General features: G+C 36.9%; 1 protein-coding gene across 2 annotated transcripts in view; it reads right to left on the reverse strand.

Moving 5' to 3' along the window:
• Nucleotides 1-24,611, reverse strand: part of CDH12 (cadherin 12) — a 1,003,438-nt gene that overhangs the window by 120,713 nt on the left and 858,114 nt on the right. The gene's annotated exons all lie outside the window — the stretch shown is intronic.

Raw genomic sequence — 24,611 nt, forward strand, 5'->3', positions numbered from 1 at the left:
TCATAAGCCTCAAAGTTTCTGAGTTATCTAAAAACTAAACTAACAGGACTAAGGAATCACACGGAAAGTTTTGATTGCATTTAGACCAACTCTGAAGCAATCATGTAAACATAAATATAATACTTACATGTACATAAGTTGGCAATGAAAATATTTTTGTATTAAGTTTCACAAATAGTTCTGAAATAATTCATAAGATAAAAATTTGGAATTACAAAACACTTACCAGGGATATCTTTTTTTTTTTTTAAGTAAAAATAGCTCCCTAAAATGTATGTTTTGCAGTGTATTAGAATGTTTCTTCCTGTCCTATAATACTACCAAATACTTCCAAAAGACTGAACTTTCAGATGCTTATATACTATAATTACATTATAGGAAACATCATTAAAAGTGTAAAGAAAATTGAGTCGTTTACATGCCACTTAATGTCTATAATAGCTTTGATATTTTTATTAAAGTCATCGTAAAACTGACATGTTCCTTCTTAATGACAGGTATGACCTTATGTAGTAAAAGTACTGTTTTGAATATTCAATAACTATTTAAATAATCAGAATTAATCAAAAGGTTTATTTGGGAAGAAATTGTGGGAGGAATCCATACTTACGGCCATGAAATGTAGATTAAAATTTCTTCAAGAAACAATTTGAGAAGTGATAATTTAAGTCGTATCAAAGAAACTGTTCAAGTGAATGACAATGTCAAGTTGACAGGAGAAAAGTAATCACAAAAAATGAAGGAAGAAGTGATCACCATTAACTTGAATTTTATCATAGGAATTCAAAGAAACGTGATTTGACATAAGAGATAGAAAGAATCTATAATAGAAAAGGCATTTCTCCATAGCCCAAACTCTGCCCAGTCTATCTCCCACAATTTGTCTTATTTTCCGGGAAAACACTTGTCACCTTCCAGATATGGTCTTTCCTACTCTGCGATTTAATTCATACTCTTCTTTTCACCTGGGGGTTCTTCGCTTTTACTCTTTCTATTTTTGCTATAAATCTACCCATCCCTGAAATCTAAATGTAAGTACTGTAACCACCATGGATTTATCTGTGACCTTTCTAGCTAGAATTAATTTTCTACTCCCCTGTGCTTTACTCTCCTCTTTACTTACATTAAAGTATTTATTGCATGCCACCTCACCTTATAGATTTTAGGTACACAGTTAGTTTCATGTCCTGGTTTGTAGATCTCTTGAAGGCAAGGGGAAGTCTGGTGTATCTCCTCATCTCTCATAATAAACAAAGGACTTAGCACAGAGCCCCTTAAAAAGTAGGTACTTGATACAATGTAATAAAAGCAGGTCTTGCAGAGGATCAACCAAGATCCTAATTAAGAGTTGCTAGTGTCTAGGCTAAAGTTATGAGCTTTAGTTTATTGTGTTTATAAAAATCAAGCATATATACTCTTTGGCAGAATATGTACTCAAAACTTGAACTTGTTTAAAATTCAAAGGGTCCAATATATCTGAGTATTTCTAATGGCAAAACAATCAGTTTCCAGAGGCATCTGACCCATGGCAGTCCAGTAATATAGGAAGGCAGTTCTCAATGAAAGGTAAGTAAGATGAATCTATACCAAAAAAAAAAAAAAAAAAAAAGAAAAGAAAAGAAATTTTAACTTAAAAGGATTATTGGAAGTTTAACTTAACAAGACTATTTAGCAACTACTTATTAGCATTATTCTAATATTTTATATTGTTCACTAATTTTGAATCATACTCAGTGCTGCATTTATATTATAAGTTTGATATGATGATATTATCCATTTTTTGTTATCACAATAATTCATCATACTTCCCACTATAAAGATGAGAAAATCATGAAGAAGGGATTTGTCTGAAATTTTTAATCCTCAAATTATTATTTTATTTGTGTAACTATGTGAATAAAATATATGTGTAAATAGTTATAGGGACTTAGAGACCACTGTTAAAGATTTGTAAAAGTTAATTTATAATGTTCTTTTTATTTCTAATGTATGCTACTGATAGTCATAACTTTTTTTGGCACCAGCTCTCCAAATTATACAGTCACAAAACCCAGGGTATATGTCCATGACTTCTAATATCTATCTTAGGGTATAATATGTTCAATATCTACTGAAGAGAGGAGGGAGAAAACAAAAGAAGGAAGGAAAGGAGAAAGGGAAGGAGAGAAGAAAAAGCAAATACTATTTAATGGTCATTTAAGTAACCTTGATATGTTAGATGTTGTTTCTGGCAACAACTGAATAATACTACGATCTATAAAAGGCAGGTACCTAATCTTTTTAATAGCCATTCTAAATCATTAACTTCCCATGAGCTATATTACATAATGTTATATTGTGTTACATTAGCATTATCTATATGATGTTATTACTCATTATTAGATTTACTGTTGTTTTAAAACATTAACTATTACCACTCATTATTCACAATTTACTACAGTAAAACCACATAGATGCGTGAGAAGCCCGTAGTGGCCTGGGCCCTATACCACTGTAAAACTGTAGGTCAGACCTTACACGGAAAGTGTCATGATATTTCTGTTTCTTCACTGTGGCTCATCACTTCTAATTTAATGTCCTAATAAAAAATAAATATCTGAAAACCGATTAAAGCCCCGCCTCTTTCTACCCCCAAGGACATTACAACACGAGTGGACAGATGTTGAAATGCCTCAGAATTAACATGGTGAGAGAAGCAACACTTGTGCCAAGTACTCAGAATAGCAAAGAGCTGTGGCAACATACACTCTCCTCTCAAAATGGTCCCTAAATCAGGACAGGAAGTTGTCAAGGAGATAAATGAACCTCATAGCCTACAGAGTGCATGCCACATTGTGAACAAAAGACTCCATGATATTCTTCCACTGTAATTTCTGCCAAGCAAAGTCTCTGTCACAGAGCAATTGCTCAGTAAATTGCTCAGTAAATATTGTGGAATACATAGCATATATGATAGAATTAAAAAGAAAATATAAGATAAATGAACTTGACAGTTTGATCTCAATGCTACTGGAGAAGACATTGGTCATGCTTCACAGATTTGGTTTTCACCAAATCTTTAGGGAGGTGGTATATATTGTAGCATATATTGTATATTTTCCACTACAAAATGTAGATTGAGTCATTTCGAGAAAATATCTGGATCTTCTCAAGTTCAATATTAAAGAAAAACAAGGTTTCTATACAATATATAAAATATCAGGACATAGGAGTCGTATTAATTAATACAATTATGATTCCAATTCCAAAATTACACTCTCTTATGGTCATGTTCAACTATGGCTTATTCCTAACTGGTGTGGATTCTTGTCACCCATAATAAGAGCTCGTTCAAGCCTCCAACATTTTAAATCAAGGTAAATAGTTTCAGATTCCAATTGTCAAGTATCCTTCTTTAGTCAGAAACTTGTTGGAACAGTTCTAGTTCTCCACCATGCTTTCCCAACTGAGTTTAAAAGTGATATCTCAATTTACTTTGATTTACATACCTGAAACTATTGCTTCAGTGCCTTCTGATTTCATACCCATATAAGAAAGCTCCTGCTTTATGCATCAAATTTTGGCAAATGATCACTGGTGTATCTCTCTGGAGACTGTCTTTGTCATGTCTCCAACTTCACTTCAACCAACCACTTCCAATGTATGATTTTCCAGCCACTCTGAGTTCCCAAGAAACCAGGTGTATTTATTTACCTCAGTTGATTCGCACCTAATCCAGACTTGGCAAATAATACCACAGCCCTTCAGTCATTTATATCCATGGTGAGGTTTTCCAAACGACAGTCATTCAATTATTTCCTTAACAATTTTGCTGTATCTGTATTTTCTTAGTGCTATTAATATATAGCTTATACTTTATGATGAAAGAATATTCTTTGTTCTATTAGGTATGGTATATGTAGAATTTAGGATAATACCTGCCCTGTAGCAAGCACTCGCGAAATAGGTATTGAATGAAGACGTGAACAGATTAAGGTGTAAGTACGTGGAATCTATTAAAATTATTACCATCAAAACTAAGAAGTATTATTAAATTCTCTCATTCTAGTGTTGCTTTCTGTAGGGTATGTCCGAGACGTCTGCATCCTTTGCAAGTAAAAACAAATGTAAAGACTTAAACTAGGTCAGAGTGATGTTCTTTCTCAGATCCTTGCTACTCAAATGTGTTCTAGGACCAGCAATCAGCAAAGACAGACAACAGATAAAAACACAAATGAGTAATATAAGTTAAAGGTATAGGAGAAAACCTCCAAGAAAAGAAAGCAAAAACAGAAAAGGATCCAAAATGGAAAGACAAGTATCTGAATACAGAAGCTCTAGAAGGAGAACAGAAATGGGATGCAGAATAATCAATGTATTTTCCAAGTTATTTCCTAAAAATAAAACATGAGTTTCTGATTAATATGCCTCTCTAAAAGCCCTGGAAGATGAATAAAAATGGACCCAGACTGAGACTCAAGATTGAGAATTCCCCCAACATCTGGGCTCCATCTCTGGAGTCACTTCCGGGAAGCAGCCATCTTAGTCAAAGCTCAGCCCCTTTCTCTGTTGGACAATTAGAACTACAGGCTGCTTTATTGCTCTTCTGCCCTAAATTATACCAATAAACCTCACGTTTACATTTTTGGCATGTGTCTCTCATGGTGTTTGGCTTTTTTTTTTTTTTTTTTAACTGTATGACATAAGATCTCAAAAATTTTACCTACCATGTATCCTCTCACAGGGATACATGTGTTCAACCAAAATAAGGAAGCAAACTAAGGCAGGCAGGAGAAGGTCAGAAGTTGTAGCAAAAAGAGGAGCAAACACCAGAGAGAAGTAGAAAGAATAAAAATAAGATGATTATTAAGGAAAGACTCATGGCCACTGAATGCTGCAGTTCTGGAGAACAATCAAACGAGAGTGCAATTGGTCAGAAAAGAGTGAGGAAGACTTCTTCAAGACGATAAGTGAAGGCAATAGCTAAGGTATTGAGATGGGATTTACTTCACTGGAAGATGAAATTGGGGATGCACGCTTAGGAAAAAGGACCCACCTCAATAAAATTCAAAACCGTATTAAGTTGAAGGAAACCAAGCAAATATTTGCGTAGTCATAATAGTGTATGCTCTGAATGTCAGTAAACTTCTGTCTTTAGGAACAAAAGATAAGTAGGAGGGAAAAAAAGGACTTTTAAGGAGATATCAGTGAGACAGGAAATGGGCGGGGTGAAGGAAGAAGACAGCAGGCATCTTCGCAGGGGATTACTTTGTCTTACAGCCTTTTAGAACTATCTGATTCAAAGTACGTGATTTAAAACTCAAAGTATAAACACACAGATGATAAAACAAAGTAACAATAAAATAATTTTATTTTTTATTTTATTTTTTTAAGATTTTATTTATTTATTTGATAGAGAGAGATCACAAGTAGATGGAGAGGCAGGCAGAGAGAGAGAGAGAGATGGAAGCAGGCTCCCTGCTGAGCAGAGAGCCCGATGCGGGGCTCGATCCCAGGACCCTGAGATCATGACCTGAGCCGAAGGCAGCGGCTTAACCCACTGAGCCACCCAGGCGCCCAACAATAAAATAATTTTAAAGAGGAAACGAGATGGGAGAATGGTCGTATGCCAGTTGTGACCGTATCTTAATTTTATTAGGGATGTGCCCCAACTATTTATAAAATACTGACTAAGCAGTTGCTGGGAACTGGAAATAAAGTAAGGAGTAAAACAGACAAATCTTTGACTTTACAGAGTCTGTCTTTTCTTCCCTGGTAGGTTGGAAAATGACTATATGTAACCAAATCTGCCCTATAATTTTCTAACTCTAGGTTTTAGAATTTTTGCGACTGCCTGCAGTTGCCAGTTCCCATCACCACTCTGACCCCTTGTGCCATTCTCCTTCTGACTCTCCCATTCCAGGCAAATGCACGCTCCTCTCAGTCTGCTTTTTCTGTTTTCTTGAGCTAGAAAGCTCTTCTCCCTCATTATACCAATGGACTCATTCCTTCCACTCTGGAGTCAAATGCTATCTCTTAGAGGGACCTCCTTCAGTGTTATATTTAAAATACCTACTCCAGGGGCGCCTGGGTGTCTCAGTGGGTTAAGCCTCTACCTTCAGCTCAGGTCATGATCCCAGCATCCTGGGATCGAGTCCCGCATTGGGCTCGGCTTCTCCCCTCTCTCTGCCTGCCTCTCTGCCTACTTGTGATCGCTCTTTCTCTGTCAAATAAATAAATCAAATCTTAAAAATAAATAAATAAATAAAATACCTACTCCATGAGCAACAAAAGCAAAAATAAGTAAGTAGGTCTACATCAAAATAAAAAGACTGCACAGCAAAGGGAACAATCAACAGTATGGGAATTCAACTTACAAGATGGGAAAAATATTTTCAAATCATATGTCTGGTAAGGGGTTAATATAAAATATATAAGTAATTCATACAACTTAGAGAAAAAAAAACAATCTGACTCAAAAATAGACAAAGGAATAAGGTGTTGTTATCTCCCAAACTAGGTGTCATTATGTCAGACAGGTCTCATTATGTTGGCCATAGAGTATTACAGACTTCAGTCTTTGCTAAATATATGAAAAGCAATGTCTGCTTAATGAATAAATATGGCAAGACACTAACACTAAAAGGAATGGCCATATATGTATATACATATATATATACACATTTATATGTATATACATATATATGTATATACATACATATACACATACATACATATATATGTATATTATATGTATATATGTATAATGTGTTATATTATATATGACATATATAAATGTATATAATATATATGCATATACATATATACATATATATAATGGAATATTATGGAATATTATTCAGTTATATAGAGAATAAAGAAATCTTGCCAGTAACAATAACATCAATGGACTTTATGGGCATTATGCTAAGTGAAATAGGTAAGAGAAAGACAAATCACCCATAAAATGGGTGATTACTAGAAGAAAGGGGTGTGAGAAAAATGAGAACATATTGGCTAAAGCGTACAAACCTCCAGTTATAAGATCTGAAATGTGGTCATCAGGAAACAAAAGAGGTAACAGTGTGAGGTGATGGATGTCTTAGTTACCTTTATAGTGGTAATCATTTCACTGTGTATGTGTGTGTGTGTGTGTGTATTCATGTATGCATATATTATATCTGTGTATATTCTATATATGTAGACATGTATGTGTATAACTATGCATATATAATATACATCCATTTATGCAGTCATATTGCATACCTTACATTTATATAATATTATATATCAATTACATCTTAATAAATCTGGAAAAATACAAAATAAAGTAAAATAAAATACTTACCAGTCAGTCACCTGCTCCCTCTACCTTTGGCCTGTTTTATAGCACTTGTAACCATCTGATCTAATATGTACTTATTTATCAGGTTTTTTTTGGTCAGTGTTTCTCTGACACAAGTTAAGACATTAGATAGCATCCTCAATGATTTTTTCTAAATTCGTGGTGTCTAGAGCATTGCCTGGTAAATATTAGATTCTCAACATTAATACTGGGGGAAAAATACAATGGAAAGGGAAGAGTAAGACAATATATATAAGTGAAAGTCTGATGTTTAAAATAAATAAATGGGGCACCTGGGTGCCTTAGTCGGTTAAACCTCTGACTCTTGACTTTCGTTCTGATCATGATCCCAGGGTCATCAGACCTGGCTCCTTGTTGGGCTCTGCACTGAGTGTGAAGCCTGCTTAAGATTCTCTCTCTCTCTCTCTTCCCCTCTGTCCCTCCCCTCTGCTCATGCACGTAAACGCATGCACACTCTCTCTAAAAAAACAAACAAACAAATAAAATAAACATGTTATTATATGTAGCATTTATATTTCTAAAGTTATTTTATCATATAAAATTTAAGTAATATTTCGATCTTCTTAAAAACCAGCATTTTAGGTAATTTTAGAAAACTGAATCAGTGTTCAAAAATAGATTAATTTCTTAAAATTGAATGTTTTGCAGATGTGTATATAATTACATGAAGCAGACAGGTCAGAGCTTTTTGTAAGTTCAGCCATTCCTTTTAGTGTTCTTGCCTTATTTATTCATTGAGAAGATATTTGTTTTTATATATTTAGCAAAGATTAAAGTTTGTAGTGCTCTTTGTCCAACATAATGAGGTTTTGACACATAGTTTAGGAGACAGCAACACCTTATTAGCAATAGAATAATACACAGATACTGAAATGAGAGGACTAGACAACTCTGAAATTTTTCTTCTCACCTCTCTCTCCAGGGAAGGAAAGGTGTTAAGAGGTGATGAATAATCATCACAGATGAGTCACTTTCTGACTCTGTTGTCTTGCATGATTTACAGCATATAACCCTTCAGATGGTCTTTGTTTTCTTTTCCAATTCCCAGAAGGAAATATTCATTTTCATGCTGTTTATTAAATCATAGAACTTAAGCAACTTGATAAGAACTCCGGGGCCCGCCGCTATTTGAGTCTACAGTGCCCCGTGTTAATATTCTCCACCTGAGGCAACACTTCTAAGCTACAATGGCATTTCCTGTGAGCCCCCGACATTTCCCCCCTGTCCCCTGTCACTTTTCACAAATATGAAGTAAGAAACGATGGCTTTGTCTGCGTAGAGCCCAGTGCCTGTGAAAATCAGCAGTGAAAGCGACAAAACTGGCTATTACGAAAGACCACCTTCGTCTTATGGAAAGATGATGTACTTCGATACTGTAATTCATTGAGGAGGCTGATCATATAAATCCCAACAACGTCTCACCATGCACCAGAACACCTCAATTGTTGCAGACCAATGTACCTGCTGGTTGGAAGATGATCATGGGAATGAGGGGTTAATTTTTTTTTTTTTTTTTAAGCCCAAATAGGGAGGCATTAAATGGAAAACCTTTCTGCCAAAGACATCTTGTGTCTGAGTGGGCAGAGGATGGTGGGGCTGGAGAGGAGGGGTGGAGAAAGATATGGCGGCGTAAAACCAGTGACCTAGATGGGAAAGGAAAGGAGAACCCGGGCATGATTTTCTCACTAATCTTGAGAGCACTGGGTAAGATTTAAGTGGAGACTCTGTGTGAAACAGCAAAGCAAGCACACGAAATATAATTTGCTTCTACGTTGGCAAAGGGAGGGGACTGCAGGTGGGCACCGGGATAATCTGTATCATGCAATGTAAGCTTGATGGAAATAGCTTCCGAAAAGCGTATGATTGCTGCAACCAATTTAAAGTTGAAAGTAGAATATGATTACTCTGTCTCTAGGAGTTCCTATCACAGCTCTGTCCCAGGGGCTAGCCAAAGAATACCCATTTGCACGCTTCCTTACCAAAATTGTAGAACTACTCAAGGCCTCCAGGTCAATATATTGGTAAAAATGGGATTCAGGATAAAATTTCTGTTGCTCTTCCTGGCTTGGGGATTTTACTTTCCCATTTCTGTAGCAGATCCTACTGCCTTCCCCCTGCTAGAAAATGGAAGATTATCTGTGAAAACATATTCAATCTAAATAAATTGAGTACCCAGAATTTAAAAATAAATACCTGTCCATCTATCCATCTATCTATCCATCTACCTACCTCCTTTCCAGATCTCAGGTTTTTGTTATAAAATTGGTATATTGGTAGGAGTTTGGATCAAGTGAGTTTATATCTGCCGTAGCTTGGGAGAGTGTCCAGCACCCTTGTAATTGGTTCAACGAATGAAAAGGGCAAGTATTACAAATTGCCTCCCTTGACTTGTTGAGAAGATGGATTGTTTCTTCCCATTTCTCTAATGACGGCCTTACAAGTATTCGGGTTGGGGTAAAGTTGTGATGCAAATCTGCAAAGCTGAAAGGGCCTCAGTGATTTTATTTAATTAAAAGGTAGTTGGGTAGAAGAATATAATTCTAGCATGGGGAAATACAGAGATAATTGCATCTAATAGTACAGATAGTGCCCATTTGTGCAGCTGCCAAGGCCATTGAACATTTGCAGAGACAGTATTTAAAGGGGATTCTTAGGAAGTTCTGTAATGACAATTGCCACAATAGTGCTGTGTAACAAATGCCCTGGAACTCATCAGCAGACTGCAATAGGCAGTTATTCTATTGGTCATGGCTCTGCAGACTTAACCTGGGCTCTTCTTAGAGGCTCTGTTTCAGGTTCTAGGTCTACCCACAATCGGCTGTCACCTGTGGGTTGGGCTGTGGTCTTACCCAGTGATCTTTATTCTGGGACCCACGTTAATGTATAAACAAACAGGTATCTGGCAGATGCTCTCTTCATGGCATTTGCGGAGCATAACAAGTAAAACCCAGCTGTGAGTGCACATCAAGTCTCTGCTATGCCATGCTTCTTAATAGCCCACTGATCAAAGCGAGTCACATCACCAGGCCTCAACTCAAGGAGCCGAGAAACATCTTTTGCCCACACTAGGAGAATAGACAAAAATCCCCTCACAAGAATCATGCAAAGAGGAAGGTATGCTAATCTTCCATTCAGGGTTATTCCCTCCTCTTCCTTTATCACCAATAAATCCCCAGAAAAGGCTATTATTGTTTTTTAGTGCTTTTGAAATTGGATTATGGGTGCAGGTTGGTTGGTTGCTTGTCTCCTGTAACTGCTTGTGAGACATTCCCCAAGTTAGGGGCAGGGGGTCATACGAGAGTGGCCAAAAAAGGGTACACATTTGTTTGGGTTTTACTAGGATATCTCTGATTTAACAGTCCTCATGAACTCAGGATTGAAAAAGCTTCTTCCTTCTTTTGCCTGTGCCTGTTCACTCCTTTATATTCTCTTCTTAAAACAAACAGACCACATTCAAAACAATAAAGGAAAACTACCTTTCTATTGTTCAATAATTTAGACTGCACTTGATTACCACGGAAGAAGCTTTATCCCATCATTCCAGTATCTTCCCTTCCTGTGCTTATCTACTGAATCTGGAATATGTCATAACCCCAGTAATGATTATTCACAACATTGAAGACTTTGTCCATATCTCAGTTATTATATCACACCTCTGCTTGTGTTTAACACATTTATTTAATGCCCCATAGCGTACGCACCAGGCTGACGGGGGCTCCACACTCCTTGCATCAGGCAATGCAGAAGGGGACACTAGTCCATCTAAACTATCTCCAGGAAAATGGGCAAAGATAATTTTATAAACTTTACATTGGGCTCACAGCTGTGCTCTGTCAGGTACTGAGAGATTTCATGAGTGGTCACCTATTGCAATCAGAATCGAGAAGCAGATTTCTGGTTGCAATAAAACCCTGGGTCCTCTCATTTGAGATTTCTTAACCCAGTCTCGTTTCATCTTGTTCATAGTCACAACAGCAACAATAACATGAATAAATACCTGGCGCCAATAACATGATGGTCTATATTTTATTTTAGTGAAGAAGAACAGTCAACAAAGCAAAATATACCTTACAAAAATCTACAGCAAGTTATAGGTTCATTTCCTTAGAGACATTTCTAAACCTCCCAGATTAAGAAATAATCTCAGAATAAAAGGTAACTTAGCTGCGGGGGGAGGGCATGGCTTGGTCCTGAGATTTTCCCATTTCGTTACTCATAGGTGATGACATCATCATATAATGGAACCTAGGAATCATGACCTTAAATGTCTTTTTCTTCAACCATTTCAAGAGGTACTTGATTGGTGGAATTCCAAATGCTTTGGGGTCAAATGGAAATCTCTTTTGGTCATAGAGAGAAAATAACTATTATTTGACACAGAACTAAATCATCCCAGTTTAGAAAAATCTATGCTTCTCAGCTATTTTACTATCTATAGGAGTATGCTTAGCAGTTATTCCCCATTTAACACGCAGGCTACCACTTATCTAAATGAGTGGCCTTTGGGAAAATGTGATATACTGGCAGGCAGAGCATCATAGATGCATAATTCAGAACCCTTCCGGCTGCAAGTGATAGAAAATCAACTCAAACTGCCTTCAGGGGGAAATGGGCTTTATTGACCCACATAGCCTAAAAATCAAGAGTGGTCTGGCTTCAAGCACACTACTAGATCCAGAGGTTCCAATGATGTCTTCAGGACTCATGGTTTTTTATCTCAGGGCTCTGTTCTCATCTGCAATATCTCAAGCCTGCCCATGGCTTCAGGTTTAGTTGTGTTATCTTGGCCACTTCAGAAGGAAGAAAAGGTCCTTTTCATACAAGATAGCTCTAACATCAACAGTAGAATTGGAACTGATTGGCTCTGGTTACTTTGGCCTGTGTTGCCCGACATCCCTGAACTTAGGACTCATTGGCTAAATCTGTTTTTACCTCTGGAGCTGATGTTCCTGGGACCCACAGCAGTAGAGAAAGGGAGGAAGAGGGAGCTCTCAAGGGGAAAGCAGCATTTTTTTTTTTTTCCCAAAAGAAGAAGATGCTGGGATGTTGGATGGGCCCCAATAGGGCAGAGTGCCCCCTTTTAACACTTCTCATTACATGAACCCTCCTTTGAAGTTTATTTACAACCAAGGCATCCCCTCTTCTGCGGTAAGGGTTTGGTAATGGATAGGTCCGAAGTGTTTGCCCTTCCAGAGGCCTCAATACTCAGAAACCATAGAATATGGAAACCAGAGGACTCAACAGTGCAATCCCAACTGGTAACTTCTAGAACCAAAATGTTCTGGAGGCATAGTTCTTGAAGGCTTCCATTTTGTTACATGCAACAACTTAATAATAAGCTTTGTCATATTTAAAAGAAAATATTTTGCAAAGACAACTTATAAGAAATGAAACTAACCTATGTGTTATCTTCTTTCCCCTAAGTAAGTATCAAATTTATTCTCTTTAAGAGGCCCCAGGTAGAATAATTATTTCTCTCCATTCATGGCCATTCCTTTCTTTATCTTAGTTTAAGTAGTTCTTAGAAAAATCCCGAGCTTGGCAATAAAGTCAGAACCTAAATTCTAGTATTAAAAGAAGTATCAAACCTCAATACATTGTATAAGAGACTCAATGCTTATTTTAAAGGACTTATTAACATTCTTCTTATTGGTCACCAGTTAACATTTAGTCTAAGGTTCAGTTAAATTGTGGGATGCTGTACGAACTATTAGGTTACTATTGTTAACAATTTTTTATTGTTATTTAAAAGCTCCTATACATAAACTATGTTACAAGATATAAAAGAACTATTGAACATGCTTGAAGTCATCCAGACTTAAGTTCTTATTGGAGAGGTGCCTTATGAAAATAAATAAAATAAATAAAAAGTAAAATTTTAAAGTATGAACTAAGGTTGCATGACACTTTAACATTGCACAGTTCATTCTAACTTCGTGGAAAGCATTCATCTACATCTGTATTTCTTGAGAGGAAACATACATGCTTTTGTTCCTTTGTTCACAACCAAAGGAAAATGGAAGCAAAATTATTTTGTATAAAGTGCTTCATATGACTACTCAAATATTAATCATCACGTGTGGTTTGGGGCTCAGAGAGAACACTTGACCTACACCAGAAAAATTTTAAAGGAGAGAAGATCAGAAAAAGGGGGCTGATGTGAGAGTGACTAAAGGAAAGACTGTAGTAAGAAGGAATTCGAATTCTACTTTCAATAACTGCCAAGTAGAAACACTGCATTCTCAGAGCCAAGTGGGGGTGTTCTAAAATTCATGTTTCATTTTCTTTTCAGCTTAATTCAGAGTCTCAAAAGGCTTGTTCTTTTTTTTTTCCCCTACCTGCCCCCCCCCAAAAAAAAATTGTTACTTCTTTGGAAAATATTGTTATATTCCATGAATTGAACGATCTTAAACACCCTGATTACAAAAACTCATTGCCTAACAAAACTTGGAGACTTAAAAAGAAAATTAGTTTGCAGATTTTTTGTGCAGTTGTCATTGTAAAAGCCAAAGAGGGAGGGAGAGATGAGAGAGAGAGAGACTAATTCCAAAAATATATTTACAAAAAATTATCAGTTGTTGTGTATTTCAAGAGAAAAATTAAGAATCGAGCTGTGTTATTTTGAGATGGTCAGTTTTGCTACTTTCTGATCTTAGTAAATGGTAAGGTGGATATTCTATTTAAAACCAGGCACATAGTATGATTTTGAGCAAAAACAAAATGAGACACTGAAAAGAAATGGACCGGAAAATTGTTAAGCAGCCTCATCTTTTTCCTGGGAACTTACATAACTCTGAATCCTATCCATCATCTCTGCAGCACTCAGGTCACTTCAACAAACATTTACACAACAGGACTTTAAATGGAACTCCTGCTTTCTTGGAGTTTTGATTGAAGTCCCAATGCTAAGGATAAAAGGCATCAAACTCTTCCTATTTGTAAAGCTCTGCAACCACCCTTGGGAAGTTGGCCCAAAAGGTAATCCAAAACCAGTCTGCCCCAAGTGGACCATTAGCCATCCCAGGTTATCTGAAGACAAAGCATTCTCAGGGATGTCAGTAGGAAGGGTGTCTTTAGAGATGCTTTGTCAACCTTGACTACACAGTAGAATCATTAAAGATGTTCAGGCCATACTTGCAACATTAAGGTCCAATGTGTAGGGGTGAGGCACAGGCGCAGGTGGTTTTTAGGACCCCTAGATGACTCCAGTGTGCACCCAGGTCAGAGAGACAATCTGCAGTGTTTCCACTTTTCTCTTTCTCTTCCCATGGTGCTCAAGGCACATGGAGGCCTTCGGCAAGCATGGAAAGGCTTGGTTATTGTACTTGGGTGCCTGGGACTCAGAGAAACCTCATGCTCACACCTGCAAAAGTTTAAGGGAAGAAGGACTAGTAAAGAGTGTCTTGGATCAACCGGACCCAAGGGAAAACTCTAGCAGGAGGGAGCTCTCTTCCACTCACTGCAGTGCAGGGTACAGGCACGACGGCTTAGAGGCACGACGTCTTAACAGCCAGATGGGCACACTCTAAATTGGAATCATGCTTGAGTTGTTTTGAAAGGGATTTAATTGAAAAAGAATGTCTAAAGACCATGAAAACCCCACAGAGAGACACTGTGTAAGTGGAACCCTTAAAAACAAATGCTAACAAAATGAAACATTTCGTGGGCTGGAGAACGGAGTCATTATCCCCAACGGGGTACCCTCTTGGCAACTGCAGAAGGGCTGTACAGGGGAGAGCCATGCTTTGAATTTCAAGTTCGCTTTACCCAGAGAGCATCGATCAACATTAAAGTTACGCTTTCCTATAAATCTTTGCCTCTTTCCTTCCATCCCGTTCCCACCGATCCCCAACTTCAGGCCCAACTTAGGAGGTTCCAGAAATAACTGTCAGTTAGTAGGGAAGAAGGAAAGATGTTAAGTAGAACAAGGAAGAAAGAAGAAAACTGATTATATTCTTCCTACTTTCCCAAAGCTGGCTTCCAATAAGGCCAGGTATACGAAGAAAAAAATAATAAAAAAGGAAGTTCTGAGTCAAATGAAAATAACTTTTTGACAACTGGACTTTTTTTTGGCAAAACTACAAGTGGGACTCGTTTGATATTCAAGTTCTAATAAAAAAAAAAAAGATGAAGGTTTCAACCTTCAGTGTGTCTGAAGACAGTGAGATAGAAAAAGTAATACTGTTCTGTAATTTTGATCTTCTTGAGTTCAGCTCAGTCAGACTCATCTTATGTTGTTAATTGCCAGATACTGTACTAAACGTTCAGGAGATAAGGATCATCACATTTGTGGGGGTAGTGGCTTGTCCATGGTACAATGCTGTGAACTCCTTGTGAGCAGAACCCTTAGATAATCATCATGATTCCCATTCATGTGTTATTATCATTATTATTACCAGTATTAAAATAAACCAGGAGGCCATTAGATTGCTGGCATGGGGGTCTAAGTAAACAAACCAAAGCCTAGGCATGAACATACCTCAAGATTATAAGGCCGAAATCTAAGGACAACGCTAAACTTCCAGTCTGTTTATCTCAGACTTTTGAAAAGAATCTTAAGGCTCATTCCAATGTGGCTAGAAACATAAAAAAAGTATTAAATTGTAATTTTTCTAAGATACTTAGTTTTTCTGAGTCATTAGGGAATGTAAGATAAATTATTTAGATTTGTAATTTTTCCCTCTGTAAAAGTAATTTATACATGCAAAACTCATTTGTTCCTCTGGCAGTTTTTTTTTTTTTTTTTCCTTAAACATAGAGTTACATAATGATTTTTAGAAAGTCTTAATAACGATACCATTAATTTTTTTTTTAAGAAACTCGGCACTGAAGTAGTATTTAATAGAATATACTTCCTATTCCCTTACTATCCCTTTCTGAAACTATGTCTAAGCTATTTTTAGTGTATTTCAGAAGAAGGGAAAATGAGAGCAAATGGGTGGGTAAGGATAAAAATAGACCTTTGCCTTTAATTTATACTAATTTTTAATTGAAATATAATGCTTGAAGAGTTTAAGAAAGAAGGTGATTGTATTTTCAAAATGGAAATAAGGGTTCCTATTTACATAGATTCTCATTGGACCCATTATTTTATAGGAGATAAATTGTCAAAGAAAGATATTCTTTCTTCCTCTATTATATAACCCAGAATCTGCTCGATCAACCATCCTGTTGAGTAGCCAAATCACCTAAGATCAGACCAGTTCATTCTGGTCATCTCTAATTTATCCCTCCTTTCTTGTTTGATGGAACACCCAAGGCTACTGGGTATGTGGGGACAGCATCCAGTGATTACTTTTCTAAACAGAGATATGTTATCAGGTTCAATGCTGTCTCAATTTATGAGAAAAAAATGAGAGGAAAGAAGAGAAGAGAAGAGAAGAAAAATAAGCAGCCATTTAGATTTGCCCAATAAGGTTGCAGTAGCTCAACCATTGTGATACATTCTTGGCCTCACTAAAGACATGGCAGAATCAAATACCAAATGAAATACCGAATGAAAGAATATAGAGAGATTTCAGTTTGATTTGCATATTATCGAGGGGTTTATTCTAGAAATATCTATTGAGTCCCTACTATGTTCAAAAGAGTACTAAACTCTGGGGAAAAGAAACTCTTTTTTGGCACCTACTATTTAAAACCAGTGTATCAGTTAGCTTGAAAAAATTCGTCTAATTCTTTTGAGCTACTGAGAGAAAGATATTTAACTCACATCTTCTATATGCAGAAGTCGTGATCGGGAGAGGTTACATAATTTGTCCAAGGTTTTAGAGCTCCACCCACCTGACCTTGCTTCCAACTATACCAAGCTGCCCTCAAAGAGCTTGCAGGTTGGCCACAGAGAAAATAAATAAAGTGAAAAATGATGTTTTAAGAGAAACATTTAGGAGTGAGATTATTTCTAATTAGGAGGATCAAAATCCAGACTCAGCTGTATTCAAGGAGAATGTTTCATGAAACATATGTATTTTTTATCATAAGACCTAAATTGTCGGCTTAAGAACAACCATAATTAACTAAAAGCAAGGGGAGAATAAGCGAACAAGCCAAGTATGGTCCACGGTTTGTGATATTTTATCTAATGTTACACTGCCTCAAGATTTATTTTGGTTCTCAATGTGGCTGCATTATTTTAAATTTTCATTGACTGAAACAAATGAACTAAAAAATGATGAATAAATTTTTCTAAAACCATTATAACATAAACCCACTGCTTCAATCATAACAAGAGAAGGGAAAGAGCTTGTTAAAGTTCTACTTTTTGTGTCTGGAGATTAGTTTTAGAACAAAAGAGGTAATCATCTTTCAAATTTTGGCATTTAATGAGAAAGATATCTCGTACTAATATTTCTGTTTTATTTTTAATTTTATTGTGCATTCCATTGCAGATGCTCATTGATCAAAGGAATATTGCCATTATTATTACATGAATCAGTCCAATGAGCTTCACATTAGAAAAGTAGGAGATTGTTTTCCATTTTCACTTGTAAAGTGGGGAAATACACAACGGGATATGTTTTGCCTGCAGTTTTATTTGTCAGCTACTTTGGCTCTTAAGTGGACATTATGTGAAAATGTTTAATATTTCTTTGACAATTTCAAGATGTTTCTATTCTGAGTGCTTCCTAGAGTCCTCAACTATAGTTACTTCATACCTGTAAATTGAAATTACATTCAATGTGAGATTCGGGTAAAACCTATTAAATATCTTTAATTTTGTATGTGATAAGCCTACTAAGTCTACTTTGTGAGGAAAAAAATTTAGGCTTTGAAATAGGCATAGATTACCGCATGACCTTTCAATGAAATGTTGAGGCCTTCGCAGGTTATCTGATCTTAAAGGATGTACAATTTATCTTTGGCTAGGCTAATCTGTTAAGAACAGAAGTTAATTTAGAGAGTAATGTAAATATTTCTAGACCCATAGAAATACAAATTACCTAAGGCTGCTGGAGTGCAATTGATTATTGCCCCGTAGGTAAACCAGATTTTCAAATTCGTTTTAATATTACTTTGCTGCATATAAATTTATGCTTCTTTGGTGTCTCCTTTATACTAGTTATAACATCTTACTGGTTCTATCTTCAATAATGAGTTAAATAAAATCTTTAACACTTTTTCAGCTCCTCATGAAAGTCATGAATTTGCCCTTGAATTGAAAATATTCCTTAAATATCCTTAAGATGCATTTTCAAATATAATATGAAAATAGATATACTGTTACACAATGTTATCTAAAGGAGTTATTTAAATGTGTCATTTCCTCTCATCCACACTTATAAAATTATTGTTTAGAAAACTGTTAGTTCACTATTAATCACAACACACTAGAAAACTTTATTCCAGTTTCTTATTCTTAACAAAGCGTTTTAAAACAGTTTGGGTATAAATTGTATCATAATATTGTCATTTATCTCAATTCAAATAGAATTTACATAATTACCCAAATTAAAACTTTTTAAAAATTTAATTCTAGTTATTTCATTATTGATTATCGGCCCCTCTATCATAGCTGATATACTTCTCAGTTTAACAACGCCACATCAATAAAGATACATCTAAGATGTTTGAAAAATAAAAATTTTAACTGCTCCCTACCAGTGATGAGGGAGCTGAGGACAGGCAGAAGCTGACACACCACAACTCCCCCACCCCTGCCATGGGATATATGTGACATTCCTCAGGCACTCTTGGCTGCCCCAAAGGAAAGACAAATAGTTAATTTATAGAGATTATAATCCTGCAAGACTCCCTCAGTTTACAAAAGTTTTAACAATTTACAAGAACAAAGGATTTCTATCAGTGGCCTAGCTTCCAGAAGGGAATGTAGATACAATTAAATGTCCTTATAATTTGAAGGCAAAATGAAATGTTCCTCCAGGAAGCCCCCAACCACTTTACTGTTAATGCCTTGCTAGAGGGAAAAACCACCTTAACTTGACAAAGGCAAAGTCTCTGGTATCCTGTGAGTCTTCTTTAACATAAGAAAATCCTTTTGAAAAAAAAAAAAAAAAAGGAAAGAAAAGACAAAAAAAGAAAATCCTTTTGAGGGGCGCCTGGGTGGCTCCCTGGGTTGAGTCTCTGTCTTCTACTAGGGTCCTGGGATCAAGCAACCTTGGACTATCTGCTCAGCGGGGAGCCTGCTTCTCTCTCTCTCACTTTCTCTCTTTCCGCCTGCCTCTCTGCCCACTTGTGATCTCTGTCAAATGAATAAATAAAATCTTAAAAAAAAAAAAAAGAAAATCCTTTTGAAACCTCCCTTTTCCTTACCTCCCCCAACTCCCAAGTGTATAATCACCCATCCCTCACAACCCCCTAGGCAGCAGGTCTTATTGCCAAGGGTCCTGCCCCATGCCTTAATAAAACCACCACTTTGCACCAAAGACATCTCAAGAACTCCTTCTTGGTAGGACTCAGTACTCCGCCCCACCGAACCTTACCTATATTCTAAAACCCCATCACCGGTAATGCAAACATCACCTGTTTGTTCCTGATAAATTTCAAAGCCCCCCAAATACAATTAAATCAATATGATAATTATGCACAAAAAGATAACAACGGCATTAATATAATTTTTTATTTACAAGGTTCTATTCCATTGAAAAAATAAAATGCAAAGTATTTACAAATCAAAAAGAAAAATGTTGCTTGGTCAATGTTCCTTTATTTTCCAATGTAGAAATGATTCTATTTTAAGCGGGCTTCGTTCCCCCAGATAGTAGTATTGAACACAACTGAACTATTTTTCCATATTAACTTTTCTCTTGCTATTGCTTACACTGAAATGTGTGATTATATTTACTTAGAGTATGTGTAGAAATTAGTGATTCATCACTTACATACAACACCTGGTGCTCATCACAAGTGCCCTTCTTAATCTCCATCACCCATTCAACCCCTCCCCCTGCCCACCTCCCCTCTGTAGCCATCAGTTCCTTCTCAATAGTTAAGTCTGTCTCATAAAAAAAAAAGAAAAAAAAAAAGGCTCTTGGTTTGCCTCTGTTTTTCCCCGTACTCTATGCTCATTTGCTTTGTTTCTTAAGCTCCACATATGAGTGAAATCATATCGTATATGCCTTTCTCTGACTGCCTTATTTCTATCATTTAATTGAGTGGGTTGTTTGTTTTTGTTTTTGCCAGATTTGACAACTTAAGATGTCTTTTATTATACACAAAGAAACTATGCTAATGATGCTTCCATTCCACTGAAGATGATAAATTGCCCATTTTCTCCTTTCTTTCCTGCAAGTTCTTTTTTAGCTTCTCTTCGCAAAACTATGGGCTTCACATACACAATTAATTGACCCTCACATTAGCCACTTGCAGTATTTACTGTTACCACTAGATGTCACTACTCTCTTCGCAGAAGCAACGACAGATGGACTGGCCTCACAGAAAAAGACTAATAAGTACACAATTTATTAAATCTACGAGTTAACACTATCTGCGGGGAATCACTTGGATGAATTGAAATGTTGACAAATATTATATTTACTATTGAAATATCATGATAAACCTGTCACATGGAAATGGAGCACTGACAAATATTGTCATTGTCAGAGTTGGTCAGGATTTAATATTAAGGCTTGTGAATGATTTTGCTTCAGATATTTAAGGACGGAAAGATCTCTATATCTACCATCATGTGATGCTCCCAATGAGAACATTAAAGCAAATATCCTCATACCCACTTTGTAAGAAGTAAATGAAAAAATATTGAACATGTTTTATTCATTTTACCTTCTCATTTCCCTTTTTGTGCTTTACGATATATATAAATTAGGGCATATAATTATGGATATGTGTATCAATCATCAATTGAAAAAATGTTCAGAATATTGTATAGGATATTCATTCATTCACTCATTGGTCATTTATTTAACAAATATTTATTGAGACCAACAATGCCGAGCATTGTTTTAGGCATTTGCAAAGCATCAGTGAAAAAAAACAAAACAAAACCAGACATATTCACCAGCCCTGGTGGAATGTACATGCTAGTGGACATGTAAAACATCTTATCACTCACACTAAATGGAAAACTTATAATCAAAAAAAAAAAAAAAAAGTGGTTTGCCTCTAAAATCAGATAGCTGAGTTCCATCAGAAAATCTGTGAACTCTTAGAAGAACATGAGTTAATTTCAGTAACTCTGGAACTATTTATCAATAATCACCAGGGATGCTTGGGTGGCTCAGTTGGTTAAGTGTCTGCCTTTGGCTTAGTCATGATCCCAGGGTCCTGGGACTTAGCTGCAGGTCAGACTCTGTGCTCAGTAGGGAGTCTGCTTCTCTCTCTGCCCCCCCCCCCCCCCCCCCGTGCTCATGCTCACTCCATGTCTTTATCTCTCTCTCTCTCTTTCTCTGTCAAATAAATAAATAAAATCTTTAAAAAAAAAAATCACTAAAGGCAATGTAGCCTTTTGGTGACTGGGCACAGGAAGTTATTCAGAGAAACAACGTGCCATCTCAGAACAATATCTTTCCAAGTCGGAAGCTGTGTGCTGTGTTCACTCCTGTAATTTCATCTCCTTTTTCTGAGCCTCCAACAATCGAATAGCACGTAGGAGGAAACTGGAGAACACAGGAATAGTAGTGAGGCAAAGAAAGAGAATCATGAATGTTTAGTCAAATTTGCTTCAGCAAAGGAAAACCTCCTCTGCAGCAGATGCTTGCAAATTGCAGATTTTCCCTAATTCTACATCTGCTGCTCACATTTTAGGAAGCAGTTACATACAGAAAAACCTTTTCCTCTAAAGCATTAAAATTGTCATCACTCATCTATGTCTGTCCTTGAGGGACATAAAGTTGATCAACAGCATTTGTTGAGAACTTTATTCTTTGGAAACATGAGGAACAAAGAAAAGAAACTTGAGGCACAAAGCATGTTACCCCACGTTTTAGAAAAAAAGCACAGCATTATTTGGCTCTGAGTGCTACCTTCCTAAGTCCTTTTTTAACCTTAAAATTATAAATGAGATAAATGTATATATGGTTCGCATTAGCCATACGTATATGAGCCATAACGTCAAGGTAAGTGTAGCCAAAATGATCCTGCATCTTTTTCATCTGGTCCTAAAACAAATCTGTTTACTTTATCCCCACGAGGAAGTGGATGTGCTTTTTTTTTGTTTGTTTTTATTTTTTTGTTTAAACTTTAATGTAGTTCCTCTTAAAGCATTTTTTTTTTTTTGTCTTCTTTTATCTGCTATGGAGGGACTCTGTCTTTTGCTACTGTGGGACTCAAAACTGTATGAGGCCAAAACCAAGTGTGAGGGACCCATTATGCTCTCACTCGTGAAGCTCCTTTTTGCATTTGCTACAGCGGCCTCTGTGAGTCACCACACAGTGTGTTGGGGTCGGTCCCACCACCTGATGAGAGAGAAAGATGTTCCTGTCTGTTTCTCTTGTACCTTGGTGATGCCACTTCCTTTTTCTCATTCGGATATGATGGGGCGGGGAGTGGGGGGGGGGGACCTGCCACCACGAGTTTCCCTCTGTGAAATATGAGCCGAAGGTCTCTTACTTGTTCATTCTGCTGACCTCATAATGAACAAAATCCATCTCAGAAACCCCGGGGCCATTAAGAAGAGACAAGGAAGCACATTCAGAACCTTCCCCCGTGTAAATGGGCCGACTTTCCTTCCTCTGGCATCTGCTAATTATAAAATGCCCACTTACCTGTGTTTCCTTAGAGGACTCACTGGAAAGCCTCAAACTGTTTCTAAACATGAAGGGGGGAAGTCCGAGTCTTTTCAAGTGGCGTGTAAATACCGACCTGGTTCTAGTAACTGCGTGTACTTCGTGTTGACAACTTGGCGGAATAAACGAGAAAAGTCTCTGTGATCCCTGCTGACTAATAACTACTGATTATTTACTGCACTTGGTAGCACCTGCCCATAGTTCTGAAGTAGCTTACACAAGCCTCCGAGGAAACTCCTATCAGCAAACTGAAAGCTCTCCGCAAGTGTTTTATTTGTGTGTTTTATCCCTGATTCACAGGACAAGCTTCACAGAAGATTACCATAGAATTTCAGAGTACAGGACCTCTAAGAGGCATCTAAGAGCCAGCGAACGAGTTTATGCTAAAGGATTACTTTCAGGAAAAATGAGAAATTCTGTTTCGAAGACTTTCAGGTGAATCTTGCCTCTCAAGGTCCAAAATCATTTCTCTTCCAGAAATCGTGACTTACGGACCATCAAATCTACATCTGCTTACCAAAAGGAATATACAGATGAATGTGCTGATAGCTAAACTTTCTGATCATGCATGGGTTCAATTCTTTATCTCAAGAAACTTTTTGGGTCAACATAGATGATAAGATGTTATAAAGTCATGTATTTCAAATTAAATGTCATCACCTATGAAGCTCATTCACACTTAGGTGAACAGAGACACTCACTGAGCAGGAAAAACAAAAGTGTAAATGTTCTTGTTATATCCCTTCTGTAAGTGTTTCTTTTTTGGGGGGGAAGAGGGCTTTGTCCCTTCCTGATTTTATTTATTTATTTGACAGAGAGATTACAAGTAGACAGAGAGGTAGGCAGAGAGGTGGGGGGAAGCAGGCTCCCCACTGAGCAGAGAGCCTGTCGTGGGGCTCAATCCCAGAACCCTGAGCCGAAGGCAGAGGCTTAACCCACTGAGCCACCCAGGCACCCCTGTAAGTGTTCCTTTCTACATCTTTGCTGGAAAACTACCTATAATCTACCTTACCATAGTCTTTCTTTTGTAAATCCACTTACATACTTCCAGAAAGCATAAAGGAAGGAAAAACACTGCTCAGATTGTGCTATCAGAATCCTCTTACAATATCTTCCTCTCCACCAAGCCAATTTACTAATTATGCTTCCAATGCCTTGCCTGTATCACAGTCCTCTCTTTCCCTATGCAACAGCTATGCTACATTCCGGGATATCACTTGGAGATCTGGGGGATAGGAAGACTCATTCCAAGTAGCCTACTTCAAAAGTCTACCCCATTCAAGAATCTTTTATGATTTTTAAGAAGCAGTCTCTAGCATTTGAATGAATACAGTAACAATTTGCTCTATAGTTAAACATAAAGCTTATATTTATATATACTTATTAATCTCCTCTCAACAGTAGTTATTAATTACGCTAAATGAGATCTTGCTCCAACTCACTACCCACCGCCCTCCATCTCCGCTCTCTTTCTACTCCCAAGAGTAGGCGAGAGTAGTTTCATTCTAGTCCTGGTAGATCTTGGCTTGTCTCCCGGAAAAAAATTAAATAGTACAGTCTTCCTT

Source organism: Mustela lutreola, chromosome 5 (assembly GCF_030435805.1).
Source record: "Mustela lutreola isolate mMusLut2 chromosome 5, mMusLut2.pri, whole genome shotgun sequence".
NCBI classification, from domain to species: domain Eukaryota; kingdom Metazoa; phylum Chordata; class Mammalia; order Carnivora; family Mustelidae; genus Mustela; species Mustela lutreola.